Here is an 8055-nt window from a genome sequence, read left to right as displayed (position 1 = left end):
GCATATTTAAAGCGGACTGTAAAATCTTAAGAGCTTCAGTGGTATAACTATCACTGCACTTAAGGAAGTGGGATTGAACAGATAGAGCAGGCTTATAGAGGCCAGACATACAGCTTGGATTCACATGCTTAACTTTTGTTTTAACTTTAACAAATTCTGTGTTTATTTCTAGAGGGAGAGGGAACCAGGGCAACCAGAAGAAAGGCCGACTGTGGTAGGTAGCTAAGAGTGGCTACATCTTCTAAAGGGGCACTGAGGTTTAAACATCGCTGCTTTGCCTGCTGTTGCAGCGTGTAAGGCACTGCAGCAAGGCTGTGGCCACACCGTCCCTTTTCTGTAGCTTGTGTGGGGCCAGCACCACACAAACTAGGAGTGAAATGGGCAGGCTAGTGGGTGTGGTACCTAGCCTGGCATTAATCTCACGGCTCGCTCAGCTTTCCTACTAACTGTCCCCACACAGCTGGGCTCTAACTATTCCCCCGTCACAGAAGGGGGGTGGCAGCCAGGGCCTGCACTAAAACCTGCACCTCTCCTGCTGCCCCCGGCCTGTGCTCTGGCCACGGGTTCCTGCCAGGAGCCCCGGGCTGTCCGCGGTGCTCGGCCCCGCCTACGTGGGCTCGTGAAGGGCCAATTGGCAAGTTCCGGCCTCCCAACTTGTGGGAAGGGCGGGGGTGGCTCCGCCCCGTCCCACCAGAGCTCGGGGTCGGTGCTGGCCAATTAGGGCTGGGTCCGCTGGGCTCGTGATGGCCGCCTGAGGGGCGAGTGCGCGAGAGCAAAGGCCGGGATTCCGGCCGGGCACGCGAGCCGGCGCGGACGGTTGGAAACGGCTGCGTGTGAGGTAGATACGCGGTAGGTTGCGGGGGGCTGTGCAGACAGTCGAGATCCGGGAGTGCTGGGTCGAGGCGGGGCGGGGAAGCCGCCGCTCGCCCGGGGCTACTGAGCTCGGAGACCCGGCGGCCGCTGGGGCTCTGGCCCTGAGCAGGGGCCACGCGGGTCTGTGCCTAACAGCCGGGCTGCTCCTCCCTCTCTTCGGCCCTTCCGGGGGTGGGGTGCGTTGGTTTCTCTTGCTCCCGAGGGCGGATGTGGGGCTCATAGGGCCATGGGGGCCGAGAGCGAGTCTCTGTCTCTCTCCTCACACCCCCAGGTGTGTGTGGGGGTGGGGGGGTTCGAGCCTCTGTCCCGGAGCCCGAGGGCTGGTCCCTACGGGTCGAGCAGCGCTTGGGGACTCTGACCGCCGTGACAGCCCCTGCCCTGCGCTCCCGGGGGCCGCACGGGAACCGGCCCTGCAGCTGCTTTCCTGCCCGCGGTGCCCCTTTCTTCCCCCCCCCCCCCCATGGGGTAGGCAGAGCCAGCAGGCCGAGGGTGTGCCGGAACAGATGATGCCCACTGCCTTCCGTGCGTGGAGAAAGGTGCTGCTCTTATCTGTCCTGTAGTTACGGCCCACAAGCTGGGTGGGGGTGGGGAGAGCCAGGGACATGTTCATGTTCATAAACAAGCTCTCCGTGCCCCTGACAGTGGCAGCATCTCAGTTTCCTTGTTTGGCCGCTGAAAGCTAGGGTATGTTCATCTTCCCTGATCATGGGTGGGCAGCTAACACTAGCTGGTGCCAGCTCCTTGGGGATATGGCCTGTGGAAATGTTCACTTGCTCTCTGGCTAGTTTTTGAAACTTTAAAACATATTCCCGCCCCCCGTGCGCCAAAAACAACAACCCCACACGCAGCAAAAAAGTTGAGTGCATTTCATTGTTATAGAAGCTTTTTTTATTACAGTCTAAATTAGGGATGTAAAATATTAAATAGTTAACAGTAAACCTAATCCTTACCGGTTAACTTGCCCTAACCATTAACCCCCGGCTGGCCACCCCTGGCATGGCCCCAGCCCCTCCCCCTTTAATCTGTTAACTGGTTAAACAATATAATTTTAATCGTTTAAATGGTTAACATTTTAAAGGGTATTTACATCCTTACTCTAAACACTTCTAACTGGCTTTTTAGGGTTAAGCTCTCAGTTAAAAGTAGTGGCAGCCCTTGTGTACAAAACTTCAGTCTTTTTTTAATCATTACATTGGCACCTCTGTATGCTCATTACTGTAATTCTGGTACAGTATCTTGTTTCTTAAGTTTAATATATATGGTCTGTTTAGAAAAAGGTTTGCAACGTGTTATGCAATCCTTGTGCATGAGGGGCAGTATATAAATGTAATTGAGTTGCCTACCGCTAAACTTCTGGAGGCTCCTATGGAGAGAGAGGTCACAATTGTTAGTGCTCAATTATGACATTATTCTGCACTGTAAGACAGAAAATGAAGAAATATTGATAGTCTGTTTGAAAGAGCAAGATGTGAATGTGCCTTAGAATCAAGTTGTCATTTATAGTAGCTTATTTTCTTGCCAAACAATCTTTTAAAATAAATTGCAATATGGAACATTCTTCAAAAAGTTCTTGCCCATGTGTATCAAAATCATAGTGATGTTTTCATACTGACCTTGTGGGAAATGTTCTGTGTGTTCCAAATGAACCAGCTGGGAGATGCAAGGGACTTTGTAACATGTTTTTTAGGAATTATGCTTGAAAATTCACCACAGGTTCCTTTAACACACTGCAAAGAGGGTTGTGTTGGTTTTTTTTGCTTGTACATTTAAACTATTTTGCAGTTGTGATGTTTTTATAATAGCTTTAAATTTCTTAGCTAGAAAAAATGTTATGGTTTAATAATGTAGTGGCTCAAAATTGAAAATTAGATTCTGAATTAAATATGAAAATTAAAGGCAGATTGCAAGTTTTTTTTCTTATTTAAAAAACTGCTTCAGATTTTAAATCTTTGCCTTTTTTTTTTAAAAGGAACATTTTATGTTGAGTCCAGCAATTTAAAAAAATAAATAAATCAGAAGTACTTCTCATTATGTATAGCTGGAAATCTGTTTCCAGGTAAAATTTTAAATTTTGTTTTCGAAGTATTGTACTTATACTGTGCTCATCACTATGGTATCTGGATGTTTTACAACATTATCTAAACATCTAATTAAAAATGGTATTTCAGAGTTTACTGCTACTGTATTTCTACATGTTTCTTGTAGTGTGGGCATAGAATTGGATGTAGGATTCTAGTAGCAGTCTTACAAATGATTTGTACATAGGCAAGCTCACTTCCCTAGTTCTACTTGATATTCCCCTTGATATCTGGTTATTGCATTAGTTCTTTTGCTACAATATTGCATTGAGAACTCATGTTGAAGTTGTTATCCATGATTCCTAAGTCCTTTTCTGACTCACTGCTTTCCAAGACACTCCTATTTTGCAGGCATAGCCCATGTTCTTTGTTCTGGTGTGTATTGCGTTGCAGTTGGCTGTATTAAAATGAATTTTGTTGGCAGAAATAATGCAGATGGGGGAGTGGGGCTTGCAGGAATAAAGCCCTAAAACAGGACTTATTCCCATGAGCCAGCCACATGTGCTCTTATTACTCACCATTCTTCTCAGTGTCTTCATTGGGAGTGGCTCTGAGATATTACCACCTCCAGTGTTACCGATTAGCGGATGATACTGCTGTACATATTTCTCATCAGAGGCAATGGGTTGTCATTACCTGATACAAGTAAGCATATGGTTTATTCTAGTAAACTTTGAGTGGAATGGGCAAGGGAGGGAGAGGGGGACTCTTTGAGGTAGCAACTTCAGGGTAGCAACTTCACCCCTCTATTGAGGCACCTGCCCTCTGATCCTTAAAATGGCTTGCAGTTTTTAGGTCTTATTGAAATTGTTATGAGGGCCAAAGTGAAGTATGAATTACCCGATAATAACTAGTGGGGGATGCTGCCTGAATAGGGGCCAAGACAAGCTGTGGCCCATTTCCAGACTAGGGGGTACTTTTTAGGGAAACTCTGATTATGTCATACTGGCACTTTGCATGCCTCACGGGCAGCTATATTAGATTGTGACTCCAATTCAGGGTCTTAGTTCTAATGTATAAAGTCCTTTATGGACTAAAGCCTAGGTGTCTTGCTGACCATATCTCCATCAGTGACTCCAAAGACTTTTGTGCTTAGAAGGGGCCCTATAATTGACTGAGAGTTTACCTAGGGATGAGTTCTTTAAAGCCTGGGCTGGGCATTTGGAAGGTCATAGAATCAGAGAATATCAGGGTTGGAAGGGACCTCAGGAGGTCATCTAGTCCAACCCCCTGCTCAAAACAGGACCAATCCCCAGCTAAATCATCCCAGCCAGAGCTTTGTCAAGCCTGACCTTAAAAACCTCTAAGGAAGGAGATTCCACCACCTCCGTAGGTAACCCATTCCAGTGTTTCACCACCCTCCTAGTGAAAAAGTTTCCCCTAATATCCAATCTAAACCTCCCCCACTGTAACCTGAGACCATTACTCCTTGTTCTGTCATCTAGTACCACTGAAAACAGTCTAGATCCATCCCCTTTTCAGGTAATTGAAAGCAGCTATCAAATCCCCCGCCCCTTCTTCTCTTCTGTAGACTAAATAATCCGTTCCCTCAGCCTCTCCTTATAAGTCATGTTCTTCAGCCCCCTAATCATTTTTGTTGCCCTCCGCTGGACTCTTTCCAATTTTTCCACATCCTTCTTGTAGTGCGGTGCCCAAAACTGGACACAGTACTCCAGATGAGGCCTCACCAATGCTGAATAGAGGGGAATGATCATGTCCCTCAATCTGTTGGCAATGCCCCTACTTATACAGCCCAAAATGCTGTTAGCCTTCTTGGCAACAGTCAACAGGCTGTTGACTCCTGTCCAGCTTCTTGTCCACTATAACCCCTAGGTCCTTTTCTGCATAAATGCTGCTTAGCCACTTGGTCCCTAGTGTGTAGCAGTGCATGAGATTCTTCTGTCCTAAGTGCAGGATTCTGCACTTGTCCTTGTTGAACCTCATCAGATTACTTTTGGCCCAATCCTCTAATTTGTCTAGGTCCCTCTGTATCCTATCCCTACTCTCCAGCATATCTATCCTCCCAATTTAGTGTCATTTGCAAATTTGGTGAGGGTGAAATCCATGCCATCCTCCAGATCATTAATGAAGGTACTGAACAAAACTGACCCTTGCGGCACTCCAGTTGATACCGGCTGCCAGCCGTTGAGCCCGATCTAGCCAGCTTTCCATCCACCTTATAGTCCATTCATCCAGCCCATACTTTAACTTGCCGGCAAGAATACTGTGGGAGACCGTATCAAAAGCTTTGCTAAAGTCAAGGAATAAGCACGTCCACTGCTTTCCCGTCATCCACAGAGCCAGTTATCTGGTCATAGAAGGCAATTAGGTTTGTCAAGCATGACTTGCCCTTGGTGAATCCATGCTGATTGTTCCTGATCACTTTCCCCTCCTCTAAGTGCTTCAGAATTGTTTCCTTGAGGACCTGCTCCATGATTTTTCCAGGGACTGAGGTGATGCTGACTGGCCTGTAGTTCTCTGATCCTCCTCCTTCCCTTTTTTTAAAGATGGGCACTACATTAGCCTTTTTCCAGTCATCCAGGACCTACCCGATCGCCATGAGTTTTCAAAGATAGTGGCCAATGGGTCTGTAATCACATCCGCCAACTCCTTTAGCACCCTCGCTTGCAGTGCACCCGGCCCCATGGGCTTGTGCTCATCCAGCTTTTCTAAATAGTCCTGAACCACTTCTTTCTTCACAGAGGGCTGGTCACCTCCTCCTCATACTGTGCTGCCCAGTGCAGCAGTCTGGGATCTGACCTTGTTTGTGAAGAGGCAAAAAAAGCATTGAGTACATCAGCTTTTTCCACATCCTCTGTCACTAGGTTGCCTCCCTCATTCAGTAAGGGGCCCACACTTTCCTTGACCACCTCCTTGTTGCTAACGTACTTGTAGAAACCCTTCTTGTTACTCCTAACATCCCTTGCTAGCTGCAACTCCAAGTGTGATTTGACCTTCCTGATTTCACTCCTGCATGCCTGAGCAATATTTTTATACTGCTCCCTAGTCATTTGTCCAATCTTCCACTTCTTGTAAGCTGCTTTTTTGTGCTTAAGATCAGCAAGGATTTCACTGTTAAGCCAAGCTGATCACCTGCCATATTTACTATTCTTTCTATGTATCGGGATGGTTTGTTCCTGTAACCTCAATAAGGATTCTTTAAAATACAGCCAGCTCTCCTGGATGCCTTTCCGCCTCATGTTGTTCTCCCAGGGGATCCTGCACATCAGTTCCCCGAGGGAGTCAAAGTCTGCTTTTCTGAAGTCCTGGTCTGTATTCTGTGCTTGACTGTGGAAATGTATCACCATGCATCAGGAGGAACCAGAGACTGATGTGTTGCAGAGCACCTGATATGAGGAGTCGTGGGTAATGACAAATGTATTACATTTGTATTTTGTGCCTAGATACTATCATTAGGTATTGAAAAATGTACCAGATACATGTTAGCTAGAGAGCTTTATATCCAAATCCAGATAAATGATAAATTTGGGGGTAGGAAAAGAGACTACTTCCTCATCAGTGTTCAGAAACAGCACCCATGTGAGAAGTCTAGCTCCCCTGCTACCAGCTGCTGGGAAGTGGATTTTTATCACAGTGCTGATCCTACATCCTGCCTGGGGCTAGACTTGTGCACATGTGCGTGCGCGCTTTTAGCTTGTAGCTATATTGTAAATTTGAATTTCTAACTGCTGGCAAAAATTAAGAGTTTTCTGTCTCATTAGTTGTTTCAGACCCTTCTGGGTCCTGCTAGGTTAGAGGTTGTTGGAAGAGTCTCCACTGTTACGCCCCTTCTCCAGAGCCTCTTTGCTGCAAGATGAGATGTCTCTACTACTCTTCTTCTTCTTCTTCTTCTTCTTCCTCAGTCTCCCTTGTTTGCGTCTCTTTCCTCTGAGAATAACTTAAGTGCTTGCTACTGCTGCTAATAACTTTCTCTTCAGGGTAGGGACCATGTCTAATACTAGGTTTGTATAGTGTCTAATGTAGTAGGGATGCTGTAAGATTTTGCTTTTTGTAATAATTGCTTTCCCAAGTAGTAGCATGAAACGGACTTGATTCTTGACAGTTTCACAGTTGCCTGCAAGGTTCTGAATAGAAGTAGTGAAAACATCAGAGCATTAATTTAATTTAAATTTAAAGGGACATGTCATTTTGAAATCCAGTCACTTAAAAAAAGTTAATAGTTTCAGATGTTGCACTTCCCCCTGAATCCCCCTGCCAATTTTTGTGGTTTTTAAAACCACACTTTATTATTTTAAAGATTTTTTTTCTTTCCTCTTGCTGTGTGGAAATAAAAATACAAGCAGGGGAAATAGTATATAGTTTGAAAATAAATACAAAAGGGTGTGTGTGCATGTATAATATACACACATACACACACACTGTCAAGGTTCCTCCCCCACTCTGAACTTTTAGGGTACAGATGTGGGGACCTGCATGGACACTTCTAAGCTTAATTACTAGCTTAGATCTGGTAACACTGCCACCATCCAGAAATTTCAGTGTCTGGATCACTTTCTGTCCCCCCCTCTCTCCCCCCTCCAAAACCTTCCCCTCCCTGGGCAGCCTTGAGAGGCTTTTTCACCAAGTTCCTGGTGAACACCGATCCAACCCCTTGGATCTTAACACAAGGAGAATTTAACCATCCCCCCCTCCCTTCCCCCACCAATTTCTGGTGAGTCCAGATCCAGTCCCCTTTGATTTTTTTCCTTGTGTTAAGATCCATCAGGTTCTTAAAAAGAAAGCCTTTAATTAAAGAAAGAAAGGTAAAAATTATCTCTGTAAAATCAGGATGGAAAATACTTTACAGGGTAATCAGATTCATATAGCCCAGAGGAACCCCCTCTAGTCTTAGGTTCAAAGTTACAGCAAACAGAGGTAAAATCCTCTCACCAAAAGGAACATTTACAAGTTGAGAAAACAAAAATAAGATTAACACGCCTTGCCTGGCTATATTTACAAGTTTGAAACATGAGAGACTGATTCAGAAAGATTTGGAGAGCCTGGATTGATGTCTGGTCCCTCTTAGTCCCAAGAGCGAACAACCCCCAAACAAAGAGCACAAACAAAAGACTTCCCTCCACCAAGATTTGAAAGTATCTTGTCC

General features: G+C 45.6%; 1 protein-coding gene across 18 annotated transcripts in view; it reads left to right on the top strand.

The window, feature by feature from the left end:
- The first annotated feature begins 633 nt into the window (after window positions 1-633).
- The window catches only part of FARP2 (FERM, ARH/RhoGEF and pleckstrin domain protein 2), a 209780-nt gene continuing 202358 nt past the window's right edge, over window positions 634-8055 (top strand). For 3 of the 18 annotated variants that reach the window (XM_039487655.1, XM_039487644.1, XM_039487656.1), the window contains exon 1: window positions 635-849. The gene's annotated coding sequence lies outside the window, so the exon portion shown is untranslated. Of the gene's footprint in view, window positions 850-872; window positions 1050-1389; window positions 1410-2842; window positions 2930-6132; window positions 6318-8055 lie in introns of those variants that run through there. The other 15 variants (XM_039487651.1, XM_039487643.1, XM_039487658.1 and 12 more) reach the window with 10 other exon arrangements.

The sequence above is a fragment of the Mauremys reevesii genome, linkage group 9 (genome assembly GCF_016161935.1).
Source record: "Mauremys reevesii isolate NIE-2019 linkage group 9, ASM1616193v1, whole genome shotgun sequence".
NCBI lineage: Eukaryota > Metazoa > Chordata > Testudines > Geoemydidae > Mauremys > Mauremys reevesii.
Note: the sequence above shows the minus strand (reverse complement) of the source record. Positions and strands in the feature narration are given on the sequence as shown.